The sequence below is a fragment of the Hoplias malabaricus genome, unplaced genomic scaffold, assembly GCF_029633855.1.
Source record: "Hoplias malabaricus isolate fHopMal1 unplaced genomic scaffold, fHopMal1.hap1 scaffold_94, whole genome shotgun sequence".
Lineage (NCBI taxonomy): Eukaryota > Metazoa > Chordata > Actinopteri > Characiformes > Erythrinidae > Hoplias > Hoplias malabaricus.
Window position 1 is genome coordinate 83,246 of NW_027100991.1, and position 21,255 is coordinate 104,500.

Sequence of the window (21,255 nt, forward strand, 5' to 3'; positions counted from 1 at the left end):
TAAAGGAATGTAAAGCGTCCTCCTTCTGCTACTTCCTTTTTTGCCAAACTTCTAAACGACACGTTGCTGCCTCATTCACCACCTCCACACACCCACACCAGCGTGGCTTTATGCTTTCAAGTCTGCAAGTCTTTTAGGGAGGCAAGATAATGTTTGAGAAATTTGAATGGAACAGTGTAAATGATCCGTCACTGCCTTCAGCAGATTGCACTCTGGCATGCCAGCGCATCTGCAGGCAGGCACCTGGCCATGATATCCGGCAGTGGCGCGAGGGAAAAGAAAAGTCTTCTTCGAGCCGGATTTGAACCCGCGAGCTAAGGATCGCCTTAATAACAACGACAGTGCTCTGCTCTACCAACCGAGCTATCAAAGGTGCTAGCCTAAAGAGTTGGACTGAAAACTGACAAGTGCATTTAGGACAGACTCGGATGCTCTCCTATGATTGTAGAACGAGTACATCTGGCAAAAGCCTAGCCCTAGCCCCTGAACTTTATCCTATCTCCTTCCTTTCAGACGTGGCTGAAAACGGTGTCCCTGGTGGTCTAGTGGCTAGGATTCGGCGCTCTCACCGCCGCGGCCCGGGTTCGATTCCCGCTCAGGGAAGCGTGCGCTTTCTTGCACACCAAGTCCACTACAAGACTCTGGAAGCCCCCCACCCACATGCTGTGTAGGTTAAAGGAATGTAAAGCGTCCTCCTTCTGCTACTTCCTTTTTTGCCAAACTTCTAAACGACACGTTGCTGCCTCATTCACCACCTCCACACACCCACACCAGCGTGGCTTTATGCTTTCAAGTCTGCAAGTCTTTTAGGGAGGCAAGATAATGTTTGAGAAATTTGAATGGAACAGTGTAAATGATCCGTCACTGCCTTCAGCAGATTGCACTCTGGCATGCCAGCGCATCTGGAGGCAGGCACCTGGCCATGATATCCGGCAGTGGCGCGAGGGAAAAGAAAAGTCTTCTTCGAGCCGGATTTGAACCCGCGACCTAAGGATTGCCTTATTAACAACTACAGTCCTCCGCTCTACCAACTGAGCTATCAAAGGCGCTAGCCTAAAGAGTTGGACTGAAAACTGACAAGTGCATTTAGGACAGACTCGGATGCTCTCCTATGATTGTAGAACGAGTACATCTGGCAAAAGCCTAGCCCTAGCCCCTGAACTTAATCCTATCTCCTTCCTTTCAGACGTGGCTGAAAACGGTGTCCCTGGTGGTCTAGTGGCTAGGATTCGGCGCTCTCACCGCCGCGGCCCGGGTTCGATTCCCGCTCAGGGAAGCGTGTGCTTTCTTGCACACCAAGTCCACTACAAGACTCTGGAAGCCCCCCACCCACATGCTGTGTAGGTTAAAGGAATGTAAAGCGTCATCCTTCTGCTACTTCCTTTTTTGCCAAACTTCGAAACGACACGTTGCTGCCTCATTCACCACCTCCACACACCCACACCAGCGTGGCTTTATGCTTTCAAGTCTGCAAGTCTTTTAGGGAGGCAAGATAATGTTTGAGAAATTTGAATGGAACAGTGTAAATGATCCGTCACTGCCTTCAGCAGATTGCACTCTGGCATGCCAGCGCATCTGCAGGCAGGCACCTGGCCATGATATCCGGCAGTGGCGCGAGGGAAAAGAAAAGTCTTCTTCGAGCCGGATTTGAACCCGCGACCTAAGGATTGCCTTATTAACAACTACAGTCCTCCGCTCTACCAACTGAGCTATCAAAGGCGCTAGCCTAAAGAGTTGGACTGAAAACTGACAAGTGCATTTAGGACAGACTCGGATGCTCTCCTATGATTGTAGAACGAGTACATCTGGCAAAAGCCTAGCCCTAGCCCCTGAACTTAATCCTATCTCCTTCCTTTCAGACGTGGCTGAAAACGGTGTCCCTGGTGGTCTAGTGGCTAGGATTCGGCGCTCTCACCGCCGCGGCCCGGGTTCGATTCCCGCTCAGGGAAGCGTGTGCTTTCTTGCACACCAAGTCCACTACAAGACTCTGGAAGCCCCCCACCCACATGCTGTGTAGGTTAAAGGAATGTAAAGCGTCCTCCTTCTGCTACTTCCTTTTTTGGAAAACTTCGAAACGACACGTTGCTGCCTCATTCACCACCTCCACACACCCACACCAGCGTGGCTTTATGCTTTCAAGTCTGCAAGTCTTTTAGGGAGGCAAGATAATGTTTAAGAAATTTGAATGGAACAGTGTAAATGATCCGTCACTGCCTTCAGCATATTGCACTCTGGCATGCCAGCGCATCTGCAGGCAGGCACCTGGCCATGATATCCGGCAGTGGCGCGAGGGAAAAGAAAAGTCTTCTTCGAGCCAGATTTGAACCCGCGACCTAAGGATTGCCTTATTAACAACTACAGTCCTCCGCTCTACCAACTGAGCTATCAAAGGTGCTAGCCTAAAGAGTTGGACTGAAAACTGACAAGTGCATTTAGGACAGACTCGGATGCTCTCCTATGATTGTAGAACGAGTACATCTGGCAAAAGCCTAGCCCTAGCCCCTGAACTTAATCCTATCTCCTTCCTTTCAGACGTGGCTGAAAACGGTGTCCCTGGTGGTCTAGTGGCTAGGACTCGGCGCTCTCACCGCCGCGGCCCGGGTTCGATTCCCGCTCAGGGAAGCGTGTGCTTTCTTGCACACCAAGTCCACTACAAGACTCTGGAAGCCCCCCACCCACATGCTGTGTAGGTTAAAGGAATGTAAAGCGTCCTCCTTCTGCTACTTCCTTTTTTGCCAAACTTCTAAACGACACGTTGCTGCCTCATTCACCACCTCCACACACCCACACCAGCGTGGCTTTATGCTTTCAAGTCTGCAAGTCTTTTAGGGAGGCAAGATAATGTTTGAGAAATTTGAATGGAACAGTGTAAATGATCCGTCACTGCCTTCAGCAGATTGCACTCTGGCATGCCAGCGCATCTGCAGGCAGGCACCTGGCCATGATATCCGGCAGTGGCGCGAGGGAAAAGAAAAGTCTTCTTCGAGCCGGATTTGAACCCGCGAGCTAAGGATCGCCTTAATATCAACGACAGTGCTCTGCTCTACCAACCGAGCTATCAAAGGTGCTAGCCTAAAGAGTTGGACTGAAAACTGACAAGTGCATTTAGGACAGACTCGGATGCTCTCCTATGATTGTAGAACGAGTACATCTGGCAAAAGCCTAGCCCTAGCCCCTGAACTTTATCCTATCTCCTTCCTTTCAGACGTGGCTGAAAACGGTGTCCCTGGTGGTCTAGTGGCTAGGATTCGGCGCTCTCACCGCCGCGGCCCGGGTTCGATTCCCGCTCAGGGAAGCGTGCGCTTTCTTGCACACCAAGTCCACTACAAGACTCTGGAAGCCCCCCACCCACATGCTGTGTAGGTTAAAGGAATGTAAAGCGTCCTCCTTCTGCTACTTCCTTTTTTGCCAAACTTCTAAACGACACGTTGCTGCCTCATTCACCACCTCCACACACCCACACCAGCGTGGCTTTATGCTTTCAAGTCTGCAAGTCTTTTAGGGAGGCAAGATAATGTTTGAGAAATTTGAATGGAACAGTGTAAATGATCCGTCACTGCCTTCAGCAGATTGCACTCTGGCATGCCAGCGCATCTGGAGGCAGGCACCTGGCCATGATATCCGGCAGTGGCGCGAGGGAAAAGAAAAGTCTTCTTCGAGCCGGATTTGAACCCGCGACCTAAGGATTGCCTTATTAACAACTACAGTCCTCCGCTCTACCAACTGAGCTATCAAAGGCGCTAGCCTAAAGAGTTGGACTGAAAACTGACAAGTGCATTTAGGACAGACTCGGATGCTCTCCTATGATTGTAGAACGAGTACATCTGGCAAAAGCCTAGCCCTAGCCCCTGAACTTAATCCTATCTCCTTCCTTTCAGACGTGGCTGAAAACGGTGTCCCTGGTGGTCTAGTGGCTAGGATTCGGCGCTCTCACCGCCGCGGCCCGGGTTCGATTCCCGCTCAGGGAAGCGTGTGCTTTCTTGCACACCAAGTCCACTACAAGACTCTGGAAGCCCCCCACCCACATGCTGTGTAGGTTAAAGGAATGTAAAGCGTCATCCTTCTGCTACTTCCTTTTTTGCCAAACTTCGAAACGACACGTTGCTGCCTCATTCACCACCTCCACACACCCACACCAGCGTGGCTTTATGCTTTCAAGTCTGCAAGTCTTTTAGGGAGGCAAGATAATGTTTGAGAAATTTGAATGGAACAGTGTAAATGATCCGTCACTGCCTTCAGCAGATTGCACTCTGGCATGCCAGCGCATCTGCAGGCAGGCACCTGGCCATGATATCCGGCAGTGGCGCGAGGGAAAAGAAAAGTCTTCTTCGAGCCGGATTTGAACCCGCGACCTAAGGATTGCCTTATTAACAACTACAGTCCTCCGCTCTACCAACTGAGCTATCAAAGGCGCTAGCCTAAAGAGTTGGACTGAAAACTGACAAGTGCATTTAGGACAGACTCGGATGCTCTCCTATGATTGTAGAACGAGTACATCTGGCAAAAGCCTAGCCCTAGCCCCTGAACTTAATCCTATCTCCTTCCTTTCAGACGTGGCTGAAAACGGTGTCCCTGGTGGTCTAGTGGCTAGGATTCGGCGCTCTCACCGCCGCGGCCCGGGTTCGATTCCCGCTCAGGGAAGCGTGTGCTTTCTTGCACACCAAGTCCACTACAAGACTCTGGAAGCCCCCCACCCACATGCTGTGTAGGTTAAAGGAATGTAAAGCGTCCTCCTTCTGCTACTTCCTTTTTTGGAAAACTTCGAAACGACACGTTGCTGCCTCATTCACCACCTCCACACACCCACACCAGCGTGGCTTTATGCTTTCAAGTCTGCAAGTCTTTTAGGGAGGCAAGATAATGTTTAAGAAATTTGAATGGAACAGTGTAAATGATCCGTCACTGCCTTCAGCATATTGCACTCTGGCATGCCAGCGCATCTGCAGGCAGGCACCTGGCCATGATATCCGGCAGTGGCGCGAGGGAAAAGAAAAGTCTTCTTCGAGCCAGATTTGAACCCGCGACCTAAGGATTGCCTTATTAACAACTACAGTCCTCCGCTCTACCAACTGAGCTATCAAAGGTGCTAGCCTAAAGAGTTGGACTGAAAACTGACAAGTGCATTTAGGACAGACTCGGATGCTCTCCTATGATTGTAGAACGAGTACATCTGGCAAAAGCCTAGCCCTAGCCCCTGAACTTAATCCTATCTCCTTCCTTTCAGACGTGGCTGAAAACGGTGTCCCTGGTGGTCTAGTGGCTAGGACTCGGCGCTCTCACCGCCGCGGCCCGGGTTCGATTCCCGCTCAGGGAAGCGTGTGCTTTCTTGCACACCAAGTCCACTACAAGACTCTGGAAGCCCCCCACCCACATGCTGTGTAGGTTAAAGGAATGTAAAGCGTCCTCCTTCTGCTACTTCCTTTTTTGCCAAACTTCTAAACGACACGTTGCTGCCTCATTCACCACCTCCACACACCCACACCAGCGTGGCTTTATGCTTTCAAGTCTGCAAGTCTTTTAGGGAGGCAAGATAATGTTTGAGAAATTTGAATGGAACAGTGTAAATGATCCGTCACTGCCTTCAGCAGATTGCACTCTGGCATGCCAGCGCATCTGCAGGCAGGCACCTGGCCATGATATCCGGCAGTGGCGCGAGGGAAAAGAAAAGTCTTCTTCGAGCCGGATTTGAACCCGCGAGCTAAGGATCGCCTTAATATCAACGACAGTGCTCTGCTCTACCAACCGAGCTATCAAAGGTGCTAGCCTAAAGAGTTGGACTGAAAACTGACAAGTGCATTTAGGACAGACTCGGATGCTCTCCTATGATTGTAGAACGAGTACATCTGGCAAAAGCCTAGCCCTAGCCCCTGAACTTTATCCTATCTCCTTCCTTTCAGACGTGGCTGAAAACGGTGTCCCTGGTGGTCTAGTGGCTAGGATTCGGCGCTCTCACCGCCGCGGCCCGGGTTCGATTCCCGCTCAGGGAAGCGTGCGCTTTCTTGCACACCAAGTCCACTACAAGACTCTGGAAGCCCCCCACCCACATGCTGTGTAGGTTAAAGGAATGTAAAGCGTCCTCCTTCTGCTACTTCCTTTTTTGCCAAACTTCTAAACGACACGTTGCTGCCTCATTCACCACCTCCACACACCCACACCAGCGTGGCTTTATGCTTTCAAGTCTGCAAGTCTTTTAGGGAGGCAAGATAATGTTTGAGAAATTTGAATGGAACAGTGTAAATGATCCGTCACTGCCTTCAGCAGATTGCACTCTGGCATGCCAGCGCATCTGGAGGCAGGCACCTGGCCATGATATCCGGCAGTGGCGCGAGGGAAAAGAAAAGTCTTCTTCGAGCCGGATTTGAACCCGCGACCTAAGGATTGCCTTATTAACAACTACAGTCCTCCGCTCTACCAACTGAGCTATCAAAGGCGCTAGCCTAAAGAGTTGGACTGAAAACTGACAAGTGCATTTAGGACAGACTCGGATGCTCTCCTATGATTGTAGAACGAGTACATCTGGCAAAAGCCTAGCCCTAGCCCCTGAACTTAATCCTATCTCCTTCCTTTCAGACGTGGCTGAAAACGGTGTCCCTGGTGGTCTAGTGGCTAGGATTCGGCGCTCTCACCGCCGCGGCCCGGGTTCGATTCCCGCTCAGGGAAGCGTGTGCTTTCTTGCACACCAAGTCCACTACAAGACTCTGGAAGCCCCCCACCCACATGCTGTGTAGGTTAAAGGAATGTAAAGCGTCCTCCTTCTGCTACTTCCTTTTTTGGAAAACTTCGAAACGACACGTTGCTGCCTCATTCACCACCTCCACACACCCACACCAGCGTGGCTTTATGCTTTCAAGTCTGCAAGTCTTTTAGGGAGGCAAGATAATGTTTAAGAAATTTGAATGGAACAGTGTAAATGATCCGTCACTGCCTTCAGCATATTGCACTCTGGCATGCCAGCGCATCTGCAGGCAGGCACCTGGCCATGATATCCGGCAGTGGCGCGAGGGAAAAGAAAAGTCTTCTTCGAGCCAGATTTGAACCCGCGACCTAAGGATTGCCTTATTAACAACTACAGTCCTCCGCTCTACCAACTGAGCTATCAAAGGTGCTAGCCTAAAGAGTTGGACTGAAAACTGACAAGTGCATTTAGGACAGACTCGGATGCTCTCCTATGATTGTAGAACGAGTACATCTGGCAAAAGCCTAGCCCTAGCCCCTGAACTTAATCCTATCTCCTTCCTTTCAGACGTGGCTGAAAACGGTGTCCCTGGTGGTCTAGTGGCTAGGACTCGGCGCTCTCACCGCCGCGGCCCGGGTTCGATTCCCGGTCAGGGAAGCGTGTGCTTTCTTGCACACCAAGTCCACTACAAGACTCTGGAAGCCCCCCACCCACATGCTGTGTAGGTTAAAGGAATGTAAAGCGTCCTCCTTCTGCTACTTCCTTTTTTGCCAAACTTCTAAACGACACGTTGCTGCCTCATTCACCACCTCCACACACCCACACCAGCGTGGCTTTATGCTTTCAAGTCTGCAAGTCTTTTAGGGAGGCAAGATAATGTTTGAGAAATTTGAATGGAACAGTGTAAATGATCCGTCACTGCCTTCAGCAGATTGCACTCTGGCATGCCAGCGCATCTGCAGGCAGGCACCTGGCCATGATATCCGGCAGTGGCGCGAGGGAAAAGAAAAGTCTTCTTCGAGCCGGATTTGAACCCGCGAGCTAAGGATCGCCTTAATAACAACGACAGTGCTCTGCTCTACCAACCGAGCTATCAAAGGTGCTAGCCTAAAGAGTTGGACTGAAAACTGACAAGTGCATTTAGGACAGACTCGGATGCTCTCCTATGATTGTAGAACGAGTACATCTGGCAAAAGCCTAGCCCTAGCCCCTGAACTTTATCCTATCTCCTTCCTTTCAGACGTGGCTGAAAACGGTGTCCCTGGTGGTCTAGTGGCTAGGATTCGGCGCTCTCACCGCCGCGGCCCGGGTTCGATTCCCGCTCAGGGAAGCGTGCGCTTTCTTGCACACCAAGTCCACTACAAGACTCTGGAAGCCCCCCACCCACATGCTGTGTAGGTTAAAGGAATGTAAAGCGTCCTCCTTCTGCTACTTCCTTTTTTGCCAAACTTCTAAACGACACGTTGCTGCCTCATTCACCACCTCCACACACCCACACCAGCGTGGCTTTATGCTTTCAAGTCTGCAAGTCTTTTAGGGAGGCAAGATAATGTTTGAGAAATTTGAATGGAACAGTGTAAATGATCCGTCACTGCCTTCAGCAGATTGCACTCTGGCATGCCAGCGCATCTGCAGGCAGGCACCTGGCCATGATATCCGGCAGTGGCGCGAGGGAAAAGAAAAGTCTTCTTCGAGCCGGATTTGAACCCGCGAGCTAAGGATCGCCTTAATAACAACGACAGTGCTCTGCTCTACCAACCGAGCTATCAAAGGTGCTAGCCTAAAGAGTTGGACTGAAAACTGACAAGTGCATTTAGGACAGACTCGGATGCTCTCCTATGATTGTAGAACGAGTACATCTGGCAAAAGCCTAGCCCTAGCCCCTGAACTTTATCCTATCTCCTTCCTTTCAGACGTGGCTGAAAGCGGTGTCCCTGGTGGTCTAGTGGCTAGGATTCGGCGCTCTCACTGCCGCGGCCCGGGTTCGATTCCCGCTCAGGGAAGCGTGCGCTTTCTTGCACACCAAGTCCACTACAAGACTCTGGAAGCCCCCCACCCACATGCTGTGTAGGTTAAAGGAATGTAAAGCGTCCTCCTTCTGCTACTTCCTTTTTTGCCAAACTTCTAAACGACACGTTGCTGCCTCATTCACCACCTCCACACACCCACACCAGCGTGGCTTTATGCTTTCAAGTCTGCAAGTCTTTTAGGGAGGCAAGATAATGTTTGAGAAATTTGAATGGAACAGTGTAAATGATCCGTCACTGCCTTCAGCAGATTGCACTCTGGCATGCCAGCGCATCTGCAGGCAGGCACCTGGCCATGATATCCGGCAGTGGCGCGAGGGAAAAGAAAAGTCTTCTTCGAGCCGGATTTGAACCCGCGACCTAAGGATTGCCTTATTAACAACTACAGTCCTCCGCTCTACCAACTGAGCTATCAAAGGCGCTAGCCTAAAGAGTTGGACTGAAAACTGACAAGTGCATTTAGGACAGACTCGGATGCTCTCCTATGATTGTAGAACGAGTACATCTGGCAAAAGCCTAGCCCTAGCCCCTGAACTTAATCCTATCTCCTTCCTTTCAGACGTGGCTGAAAATGGTGTCCCTGGTGGTCTAGTGGCTAGGATTCGGCGCTCTCACTGCCGCGGCCCGGGTTCGATTCCCGCTCAGGGAAGCGTGTGCTTTCTTGCACACCAAGTCCACTACAAGACTCTGGAAGCCCCCCACCCACATGCTGTGTAGGTTAAAGGAATGTAAAGCGTCCTCCTTCTGCTACTTCCTTTTTTGGAAAACTTCGAAACGACACGTTGCTGCCTCATTCACCACCTCCACACACCCACACCAGCGTGGCTTTATGCTTTCAAGTCTGCAAGTCTTTTAGGGAGGCAAGATAATGTTTAAGAAATTTGAATGGAACAGTGTAAATGATCCGTCACTGCCTTCAGCATATTGCACTCTGGCATGCCAGCGCATCTGCAGGCAGGCACCTGGCCATGATATCCCGCAGTGGCGCGAGGGAAAAGAAAAGTCTTCTTCGAGCCAGATTTGAACCCGCGACCTAAGGATTGCCTTATTAACAACTACAGTCCTCCGCTCTACCAACTGAGCTATCAAAAGTGCTAGCCTAAAGAGTTGGACTGAAAACTGACAAGTGCATTTAGGACAGACTCGGATGCTCTCCTATGATTGTAGAACGAGTACATCTGGCAAAAGCCTAGCCCTAGCCCCTGAACTTAATCCTATCTCCTTCCTTTCAGACGTGGCTGAAAATGGTGTCCCTGGTGGTCTAGTGGCTAGGACTCGGCGCTCTCACCGCCGCGGCCCGGGTTCGATTCCCGCTCAGGGAAGCGTGTGCTTTCTTGCACACCAAGTCCACTACAAGACTCTGGAAGCCCCCCACCCACATGCTGTGTAGGTTAAAGGAATGTAAAGCGTCCTCCTTCTGCTACTTCCTTTTTTGCCAAACTTCTAAACGACACGTTGCTGCCTCATTCACCACCTCCACACACCCACACCAGCCTGGCTTTATGCTTTCAAGTCTGCAAGTCTTTTAGGGAGGCAAGATAATGTTTGAGAAATTTGAATGGAACAGTGTAAATGATCCGTCACTGCCTTCAGCAGATTGCACTCTGGCATGCCAGCGCATCTGCAGGCAGGCACCTGGCCATGATATCCGGCAGTGGCGCGAGGGAAAAGAAAAGTCTTCTTCGAGCCGGATTTGAACCCGCGAGCTAAGGATCGCCTTAATAACAACGACAGTGCTCTGCTCTACCAACCGAGCTATCAAAGGTGCTAGCCTAAAGAGTTGGACTGAAAACTGACAAGTGCATTTAGGACAGACTCGGATGCTCTCCTATGATTGTAGAACGAGTACATCTGGCAAAAGCCTAGCCCTAGCCCCTGAACTTAATCCTATCTCCTTCCTTTCAGACGTGGCTGAAAACGGTGTCCCTGGTGGTCTAGTGGCTAGGATTCGGCGCTCTCACCGCCGCGGCCCGGGTTCGATTCCCGCTCAGGGAAGCGTCTGCTTTCTTGCACACCAAGTCCACTACAAGACTCTGGAAGCCCCCCACCCACATGCTGTGTAGGTTAAAGGAATGTAAAGCGTCCTCCTTCTGCTACTTCCTTTTTTGCCAAACTTCTAAACGACACGTTGCTGCCTCATTCACCACCTCCACACACCCACACCAGCGTGGCTTTATGCTTTCAAGTCTGCAAGTCTTTTAGGGAGGCAAGATAATGTTTGAGAAATTTGAATGGAACAGTGTAAATGATCCGTCACTGCCTTCAGCAGATTGCACTCTGGCATGCCAGCGCATCTGCAGGCAGGCACCTGGCCATGATATCCGGCAGTGGCGCGAGGGAAAAGAAAAGTCTTCTTCGAGCCGGATTTGAACCCGCGACCTAAGGATTGCCTTATTAACAACTACAGTCCTCCGCTCTACCAACTGAGCTATCAAAGGCGCTAGCCTAAAGAGTTGGACTGAAAACTGACAAGTGCATTTAGGACAGACTCAGATGCTCTCCTATGATTGTAGAACGAGTACATCTGGCAAAAGCCTAGCCCTAGCCCCTGAACTTAATCCTATCTCCTTCCTTTCAGACGTGGCTGAAAACGGTGTCCCTGGTGGTCTAGTGGCTAGGATTCGGCGCTCTCACCGCCGTGGCCCGGGTTCGATTCCCGCTCAGGGAAGCGTGTGCTTTCTTGCACACCAAGTCCACTACAAGACTCTGGAAGCCCCCCACCCACATGCTGTGTAGGTTAAAGGAATGTAAAGCGTCCTCCTTCTGCTACTTCCTTTTTTGCCAAACTTCTAAACGACACGTTGCTGCCTCATTCACCACCTCCACACACCCACACCAGCGTGGCTTTATGCTTTCAAGTCTGCAAGTCTTTTAGGGAGGCAAGATAATGTTTGAGAAATTTGAATGGAACAGTGTAAATGATCCGTCACTGCCTTCAGCAGATTGCACTCTGGCATGCCAGCGCATCTGCAGGCAGGCACCTGGCCATGATATCCGGCAGTGGCGCGAGGGAAAAGAAAAGTCTTCTTCGAGCCGGATTTGAACCCGCGACCTAAGGATTGCCTTATTAACAACTACAGTCCTCCGCTCTACCAACTGAGCTATCAAAGGCGCTAGCCTAAAGAGTTGGACTGAAAACTGACAAGTGCATTTAGGACAGACTCGGATGCTCTCCTATGATTGTAGAACGAGTACATCTGGCAAAAGCCTAGCCCTAGCCCCTGAACTTAATCCTATCTCCTTCCTTTCAGACGTGGCTGAAAACGGTGTCCCTGGTGGTCTAGTGGCTAGGATTCGGCGCTCTCACCGCCGTGGCCCGGGTTCGATTCCCGGTCAGGGAAGCGTGTGCTTTCTTGCACACCAAGTCCACTACAAGACTCTGGAAGTCCCCCACCCACATGCTGTGTAGGTTAAAGGAATGTAAAGCGTCCTCCTTCTGCTACTTCCTTTTTTGCCAAACTTCTAAACGACACGTTGCTGCCTCATTCACCACCTCCACACACCCACACCAGCGTGGCTTTATGCTTTCAAGTCTGCAAGTCTTTTAGGGAGGCAAGATAATGTTTGAGAAATTTGAATGGAACAGTGTAAATGATCCGTCACTGCCTTCAGCAGATTGCACTCTGGCATGCCAGCGCATCTGCAGGCAGGCACCTGGCCATGATATCCCGCAGTGGCGCGAGGGAAAAGAAAAGTCTTCTTCGAGCCTGATTTGAACCCGCGACCTAAGGATCGCCTTAATAACAACGACAGTGCTCTGCTCTACCAACCGAGCTATCAAAGGTGCTAGCCTAAAGAGTTGGACTGAAATCTGACAAGTGCATTTAGGACAGACTCGGATGCTCTCCTATGATTGTAGAACGAGTACATCTGGCAAAAGCCTAGCCCTAGCCCCTGAACTTAATCCTATCTCCTTCCTTTCAGACGTGACTGAAAACAGTGTCCCTGGTGGTCTAGTGGCTAGTATTCGGCGCTCTCACTGCCGCGGCCCGGGTTCGATTCCTGCTCAGGGAAGCGTGTGCTTTCTTGCACACCAAGTCCACTACAAGACTCTGGAAGCCCCCCACCCACATGCTGTGTAGGTTAAAGGAATGTAAAGCGTCCTCCTTCTGCTACTTCCTTTTTTGCCAAACTTCTAAACGACACGTTGCTGCCTCATTCACCACCTCCACACACCCACACCAGCGTGGCTTTATGCTTTCAAGTCTGCAAGTCTTTTAGGGAGGCAAGATAATGTTTGAGAAATTTGAATGGAACAGTGTAAATGATCCGTCACTGCCTTCAGCAGATTGCACTCTGGCATGCCAGCGCATCTGCAGGCAGGCACCTGGCCATGATATCCCGCAGTGGCGCGAGGGAAAAGAAAAGTCTTCTTCGAGCCGGATTTGAACCCACGACCTAAGGATCGCCTTATTAACAACTACAGTCCTCCGCTCTACCAACTGAGCTATCAAAGGTGCTAGCCTAAAGAGTTGGACTGAAAACTGACAAGTGCATTTAGGACAGACTCGGACGCTCTCCTATGATTGTAGAACGAGTACATCTGGCAAAAGCCTAGCCCTAGCCCCTGAACTTAATCCTATCTCCTTCCTTTTAGACGTGGCTGAAAACGGTGTCCCTGGTGGTCTAGTGGCTAGGATTCGGCGCTCTCACCGCCGTGGCCCGGGTTCGATTCCCGGTCAGGGAAGCGTGTGCTTTCTTGCACACCAAGTCCACTACAAGACTCTGGAAGTCCCCCACCCACATGCTGTGTAGGTTAAAGGAATGTAAAGCGTCCTCCTTCTGCTACTTCCTTTTTTGCCAAACTTCTAAACGACACGTTGCTGCCTCATTCACCACCTCCACACACCCACACCAGCGTGGCTTTATGCTTTCAAGTCTGCAAGTCTTTTAGGGAGGCAAGATAATGTTTGAGAAATTTGAATGGAACAGTGTAAATGATCCGTCACTGCCTTCAGCAGATTGCACTCTGGCATGCCAGCGCATCTGCAGGCAGGCACCTGGCCATGATATCCCGCAGTGGCGCGAGGGAAAAGAAAAGTCTTCTTCGAGCCGGATTTGAACCCGCGACCTAAGGATCGCCTTAATAACAACGACAGTGCTCTGCTCTACCAACCGAGCTATCAAAGGTGCTAGCCTAAAGAGTTGGACTGAAAACTGACAAGTGCATTTAGGACAGACTCGGATGCTCTCCTATGATTGTAGAACGAGTACATCTGGCAAAAGCCTAGCCCTAGCCCCTGAACTTAATCCTATCTCCTTCCTTTCAGACGTGGCTGAAAACGGTGTCCCTGGTGGTCTAGTGGCTAGGATTCGGCGCTCTCACCGCCGTGGCCCGGGTTCGATTCCCGCTCAGGGAAGCGTGTGCTTTCTTGCACACCAAGTCCACTACAAGACTCTGGAAGTCCCCCACCCACATGCTGTGTAGGTTAAAGGAATGTAAAGCGTCCTCCTTCTGCTACTTCCTTTTTTGCCAAACTTCTAAACGACACGTTGCTGCCTCATTCACCACCTCCACACACCCACACCAGCGTGGCTTTATGCTTTCAAGTCTGCAAGTCTTTTAGGGAGGCAAGATAATGTTTGAGAAATTTGAATGGAACAGTGTAAATGATCCGTCACTGCCTTCAGCAGATTGCACTCTGGCATGCCAGCGCATCTGCAGGCAGGCACCTGGCCATGATATCCGGCAGTGGCGCGAGGGAAAAGAAAAGTCTTCTTCGAGCCGGATTTGAACCCGCGACCTAAGGATTGCCTTATTAACAACTACAGTCCTCCGCTCTACCAACTGAGCTATCAAAGGCGCTAGCCTAAAGAGTTGGACTGAAAACTGACAAGTGCATTTAAGACAGACTCGGATGCTCTCCTATGATTGTAGAACGAGTACATCTGGCAAAAGCCTAGCCCTAGCCCCTGAACTTAATCCTATCTCCTTCCTTTCAGACGTGGCTGAAAATGGTGTCCCTGGTGGTCTAGTGGCTAGGATTCGGCGCTCTCACCGCCGCGGCCCGGGTTCGATTCCCGCTCAGGGAAGCGTGTGCTTTCTTGCACACCAAGTCCACTACAAGACTCTGGAAGCCCCCCACCCACATGCTGTGTAGGTTAAAGGAATGTAAAGCGTCCTCCTTCTGCTACTTCCTTTTTTGCCAAACTTCTAAACGACACGTTGCTGCCTCATTCACCACCTCCACACACCCACACCAGCGTGGCTTTATGCTTTCAAGTCTGCAAGTCTTTTAGGGAGGCAAGATAATGTTTGAGAAATTTGAATGGAACAGTGTAAATGATCCGTCACTGCCTTCAGCAGATTGCACTCTGGCATGCCAGCGCATCTGCAGGCAGGCACCTGGCCATGATATCCGGCAGTGGCGCGAGGGAAAAGAAAAGTCTTCTTCGAGCCGGATTTGAACCCGCGACCTAAGGATTGCCTTATTAACAACTACAGTCCTCCGCTCTACCAACTGAGCTATCAAAGGCGCTAGCCTAAAGAGTTGGACTGAAAACTGACAAGTGCATTTAGGACAGACTCGGATGCTCTCCTATGATTGTAGAACGAGTACATCTGGCAAAAGCCTAGCCCTAGCCCCTGAACTTAATCCTATCTCCTTCCTTTCAGACGTGGCTGAAAATGGTGTCCCTGGTGGTCTAGTGGCTAGGGTTCGGCGCTCTCACCGCCGCGGCCCGGGTTCGATTCCCGCTCAGGGAAGCGTGTGCTTTCTTGCACACCAAGTCCACTACAAGACTCTGGAAGCCCCCCACCCACATGCTGTGTAGGTTAAAGGAATGTAAAGCGTCCTCCTTCTGCTACTTCCTTTTTTGCCAAACTTCTAAACGACACGTTGCTGCCTCATTCACCACCTCCACACACCCACACCAGCGTGGCTTTATGCTTTCAAGTCTGCAAGTCTTTTAGGGAGGCAAGATAATGTTTGAGAAATTTGAATGGAACAGTGTAAATGATCCGTCACTGCCTTCAGCAGATTGCACTCTGGCATGCCAGCGCATCTGCAGGCAGGCACCTGGCCATGATATCCCGCAGTGGCGCGAGGGAAAAGAAAAGTCTTCTTCGAGCCGGATTTGAACCCGCGACCTAAGGATCGCCTTTTTAACAACTACAGTCCTCCGCTCTACCAACTGAGCTATCAAAGGTGCTAGCCTAAAGAGTTGGACTGAAAACTGACAAGTGCATTTAGGACAGACTCGGATGCTCTCCTATGATTGTAGAACGAGTACATCTGGCAAAAGCCTAGCCCTAGCCCCTGAACTTAATCCTATCTCCTTCCTTTCAGACGTGGCTGAAAACGGTGTCCCTGGTGGTCTAGTGGCTAGGATTCGGCGCTCTCACCGCCGTGGCCCGGGTTCGATTCCCGGTCAGGGAAGCGTGTGCTTTCTTGCACACCAAGTCCACTACAAGACTCTGGAAGTCCCCCACCCACATGCTGTGTAGGTTAAAGGAATGTAAAGCGTCCTCCTTCTGCTACTTCCTTTTTTGCCAAACTTCTAAACGACACGTTGCTGCCTCATTCACCACCTCCACACACCCACACCAGCGTGGCTTTATGCTTTCAAGTCTGCAAGTCTTTTAGGGAGGCAAGATAATGTTTGAGAAATTTGAATGGAACAGTGTAAATGATCCGTCACTGCCTTCAGCAGATTGCACTCTGGCATGCCAGCGCATCTGCAGGCAGGCACCTGGCCATGATATCCCGCAGTGGCGCGAGGGAAAAGAAAAGTCTTCTTCGAGCCGGATTTGAACCCGCGACCTAAGGATCGCCTTAATAACAACGACAGTGCTCTGCTCTACCAACCGAGCTATCAAAGGTGCTAGCCTAAAGAGTTGGACTGAAAACTGACAAGTGCATTTAGGACAGACTCGGATGCTCTCCTATGATTGTAGAACGAGTACATCTGGCAAAAGCCTAGCCCTAGCCCCTGAACTTAATCCTATCTCCTTCCTTTCAGACGTGGCTGAAAACGGTGTCCCTGGTGGTCTAGTGGCTAGGATTCGGCGCTCTCACCGCCGTGGCCCGGGTTCGATTCCCGCTCAGGGAAGCGTGTGCTTTCTTGCACACCAAGTCCACTACAAGACTCTGGAAGTCCCCCACCCACATGCTGTGTAGGTTAAAGGAATGTAAAGCGTCCTCCTTCTGCTACTTCCTTTTTTGCCAAACTTCTAAACGACACGTTGCTGCCTCATTCACCACCTCCACACACCCACACCAGCGTGGCTTTATGCTTTCAAGTCTGCAAGTCTTTTAGGGAGGCAAGATAATGTTTGAGAAATTTGAATGGAACAGTGTAAATGATCCGTCACTGCCTTCAGCAGATTGCACTCTGGCATGCCAGCGCATCTGCAGGCAGGCACCTGGCCATGATATCCGGCAGTGGCGCGAGGGAAAAGAAAAGTCTTCTTCGAGCCGGATTTGAACCCGCGACCTAAGGATTGCCTTATTAACAACTACAGTCCTCCGCTCTACCAACTGAGCTATCAAAGGCGCTAGCCTAAAGAGTTGGACTGAAAACTGACAAGTGCATTTAGGACAGACTCGGATGCTCTCCTATGATTGTAGAACGAGTACATCTGGCAAAAGCCTAGCCCTAGCCCCTGAACTTAATCCTATCTCCTTCCTTTCAGACGTGGCTGAAAATGGTGTCCCTGGTGGTCTAGTGGCTAGGATTCGGCGCTCTCACCGCCGCGGCCCGGGTTCGATTCCCGCTCAGGGAAGCGTGTGCTTTCTTGCACACCAAGTCCACTACAAGACTCTGGAAGCCCCCCACCCACATGCTGTGTAGGTTAAAGGAATGTAAAGCGTCCTCCTTCTGCTACTTCCTTTTTTGCCAAACTTCTAAACGACACGTTGCTGCCTCATTCACCACCTCCACACACCCACACCAGCGTGGCTTTATGCTTTCAAGTCTGCAAGTCTTTTAGGGAGGCAAGATAATGTTTGAGAAATTTGAATGGAACAGTGTAAATGATCCGTCACTGCCTTCAGCAGATTGCACTCTGGCATGCCAGCGCATCTGCAGGCAGGCACCTGGCCATGATATCCGGCAGTGGCGCGAGGGAAAAGAAAAGTCTTCTTCGAGCCGGATTTGAACCCGCGACCTAAGGATTGCCTTATTAACAACTACAGTCCTCCGCTCTACCAACTGAGCTATCAAAGGCACTAGCCTAAAGAGTTGGACTGAAAACTGACAAGTGCATTTAGGACAGACTCGGATGCTCTCCTATGATTGTAGAACGAGTACATCTGGCAAAAGCCTAGCCCTAGCCCCTGAACTTAATCCTATCTCCTTCCTTTCAGACGTGGCTGAAAATGGTGTCCCTGGTGGTCTAGTGGCTAGGGTTCGGCGCTCTCACCGCCGCGGCCCGGGTTCGATTCCCGCTCAGGGAAGCGTGTGCTTTCTTGCACACCAAGTCCACTACAAGACTCTGGAAGCCCCCCACCCACATGCTGTGTAGGTTAAAGGAATGTAAAGCGTCCTCCTTCTGCTACTTCCTTTTTTGCCAAACTTCTAAACGACACGTTGCTGCCTCATTCACCACCTCCACACACCCACACCAGCGTGGCTTTATGCTTTCAAGTCTGCAAGTCTTTTAGGGAGGCAAGATAATGTTTGAGAAATTTGAATGGAACAGTGTAAATGATCCGTCACTGCCTTCAGCAGATTGCACTCTGGCATGCCAGCGCATCTGCAGGCAGGCACCTGGCCATGATATCCCGCAGTGGCGCGAGGGAAAAGAAAAGTCTTCTTCGAGCCGGATTTGAACCCGCGACCTAAGGATCGCCTTTTTAACAACTACAGTCCTCCGCTCTACCAACTGAGCTATCAAAGGTGCTAGCCTAAAGAGTTGGACTGAAAACTGACAAGTGCATTTAGGACAGACTCGGATGCTCTCCTATGATTGTAGAACGAGTACATCTGGCAAAAGCCTAGCCCTAGCCCCTGAACTTAATCCTATCTCCTTCCTTTCAGACGTGGCTGAAAACGGTGTCCCTGGTGGTCTAGTGGCTAGGATTCGGCGCTCTCACCGCCGTGGCCCGGGTTCGATTCCCGGTCAGGGAAGCGTGTGCTTTCTTGCACACCAAGTCCACTACAAGACTCTGGAAGTCCCCCACCCACATGCTGTGTAGGTTAAAGGAATGTAAAGCGTCCTCCTTCTGCTACTTCCTTTTTTGCCAAACTTCTAAACGACACGTTGCTGCCTCATTCACCACCTCCACACACCCACACCAGCGTGGCTTTATGCTTTCAAGTCTGCAAGTCTTTTAGGGAGGCAAGATAATGTTTGAGAAATTTGAATGGAACAGTGTAAATGATCCGTCACTGCCTTCAGCAGATTGCACTCTGGCATGCCAGCGCATCTGCAGGCAGGCACCTGGCCATGATATCCCGCAGTGGCGCGAGGGAAAAGAAAAGTCTTCTTCGAGCCGGATTTGAACCCGCGACCTAAGGATCGCCTTATTAACAACTACAGTCCTCCGCTCTACCAACTGAGCTATCAAAGGTGCTAGCCTAAAGAGTTGGACTGAAAACTGACAAGTGCATTTAGGACAGACTCGGACGCTCTCCTATGATTGTAGAACGAGTACATCTGGCAAAAGCCTAGCCCTAGCCCCTGAACTTAATCCTATCTCCTTCCTTTTAGACGTGGCTGAAAACGGTGTCCCTGGTGGTCTAGTGGCTAGGATTCGGCGCTCTCACCGCCGTGGCCCGGGTTCGATTCCTGGTCAGGGAAGCGTGTGCTTTCTTGCACACCAAGTCCACTACAAGACTCTGGAAGTCCCCCACCCACATGCTGTGTAGGTTAAAGGAATGTAAAGCGTCCTCCTTCTGCTACTTCCTTTTTTGCCAAACTTCTAAACGACACGTTGCTGCCTCATTCACCACCTCCACACACCCACACCAGCGTGGCTTTATGCTTTCAAGTCTGCAAGTCTTTTAGGGAGGCAAGATAATGTTTGAGAAATTTGAATGGAACAGTGTAAATGATCCGTCACTGCCTTCAGCAGATTGCACTCTGGCATGCCAGCGCATCTGCAGGCAGGCACCTGGCCATGATATCCGGCAGTGGCGCGAGGGAAAAGAAAAGTCTTCTTCGAGCCGGATTTGAACCCGCGACCTAAGGATTGCCTTATTAACAAGTACAGTCCTCCGCTCTACCAACTGACCTATCAAAGGCGCTAGCCTAAAGAGTTGGACTGAAAACTGACAAGTGCATTTAGGACAGACTCGGATGCTCTCCTATGATTGTAGAACGAGTACATCTGGCAAAAGCCTAGCCCTAGCCCCTGAACTTAATCCTATCTCCTTCCTTTCAGACGTGGCTGAAAACGGTGTCCCTGGTGGTCTAGTGGCTAGGATTCGGCGCTCTCACCGCCGCGGCCCGGGTTCGATTCCCGCTCAGGGAAGCGTGTGCTTTCTTGCACACCAAGTCCACTACAAGACTCTGGAAGCCCCCCACCCACATGCTGTGTAGGTTAAAGGAATGTAAAGCGTCCTCCTTCTGCTACTTCCTTTTTTGCCAAACTTCTAAACGACACGTTGCTGCCTCATTCACCACCTCCACACACCCACACCAGCGTGGCTTTATGCTTTCAAGTCTGCAAGTCTTTTAGGGAGGCAAGATAATGTTTGAGAAATTTGAATGGAACAGTGTAAATGATCCGTCACTGCCTTCAGCAGATTGCACTCTGGCATGCCAGCGCATCTGCAGGCAGGCACCTGGCCATGATATCCCGCAGTGGCGCGAGGGAAAAGAAAAGTCTTCTTCGAGCCGGATTTGAACCCGCGACCTAAGGATCGCCTTATTAACAACTACAGTCCTCCGCTCTACCAACTGAGCTATCAAAGGCACTAGCCTAAAGAGTTGGACTGAAAACTGACAAGTGCATTTAGGACAGACTCGGATGCTCTCCTATGATTGTAGAACGAGTACATCTGGCAAAAGCCTAGCCCTAGCCCCTGAACTTAATCCTATCTCCTTCCTTTCAGACATGGGTGAAAACGGTGTCCCTGGTGGTCTAGTGGCTAGGATTCGGCGCTCTCACCGCCGTGGCCCGGGTTCGATTCCCGGTCAGGGAAGCGTGTGCTTTCTTGCACACCAAGTCCACTACAAGACTCTGGAAGTCCCCCACCCACATGCTGTGTAGGTTAAAGGAATGTAAAGCGTCCTCCTTCTGCTACTTCCTTTTTTGCCAAACTTCTAAACGACACGTTGCTGCCTCAATCACCACCTCCACACACCCACACCAGCGTGGCTTTATGCTTTCAAGTCTGCAAGTCTTTTAGGGAGGCAAGATAATGTTTGAGAAATTTGAATGGAACAGTGTAAATGATCCGTCACTGCCTTCAGCAGATTGCACTCTGGCATGCCAGCGCATCTGCAGGCAGGCACCTGGCCATGATATCCCGCAGTGGCGCGAGGGAAAAGAAAAGTCTTCTTCGAGCCTGATTTGAACCCGCGACCTAAGGATCGCCTTAATAACAACGACAGTGCTCTGCTCTACCAACCGAGCTATCAAAGGTGCTAGCCTAAAGAGTTGG

At 50.8% G+C, this 21,255-nt stretch overlaps 6 non-coding genes across 6 annotated transcripts; all 6 read left to right on the top strand.

The window, feature by feature from the left end:
• The first annotated feature begins 7,261 nt into the window (after positions 1-7,261).
• On the top strand, positions 7,262-7,333 carry trnae-cuc (transfer RNA glutamic acid (anticodon CUC)). The gene has a single exon. It is a non-coding gene; the product is annotated as a tRNA-Glu (tRNA).
• Positions 7,334-11,972: 4,639 nt separating this feature from the next.
• Positions 11,973-12,044, top strand: trnae-cuc (transfer RNA glutamic acid (anticodon CUC)). The gene has a single exon. It is a non-coding gene; the product is annotated as a tRNA-Glu (tRNA).
• Positions 12,045-13,318: 1,274 nt separating this feature from the next.
• On the top strand, positions 13,319-13,390 carry trnae-cuc (transfer RNA glutamic acid (anticodon CUC)). Its single transcript has one exon. It is a non-coding gene; the product is annotated as a tRNA-Glu (tRNA).
• A 2,620-nt stretch (positions 13,391-16,010) lies between these two features.
• trnae-cuc (transfer RNA glutamic acid (anticodon CUC)) lies at positions 16,011-16,082 on the top strand. The gene has a single exon. It is a non-coding gene; the product is annotated as a tRNA-Glu (tRNA).
• A 2,620-nt stretch (positions 16,083-18,702) lies between these two features.
• Positions 18,703-18,774, top strand: trnae-cuc (transfer RNA glutamic acid (anticodon CUC)). The gene has a single exon. It is a non-coding gene; the product is annotated as a tRNA-Glu (tRNA).
• A 1,947-nt stretch (positions 18,775-20,721) lies between these two features.
• On the top strand, positions 20,722-20,793 carry trnae-cuc (transfer RNA glutamic acid (anticodon CUC)). Its single transcript has one exon. It is a non-coding gene; the product is annotated as a tRNA-Glu (tRNA).
• The last annotated feature ends 462 nt before the right edge of the window (positions 20,794-21,255 follow it).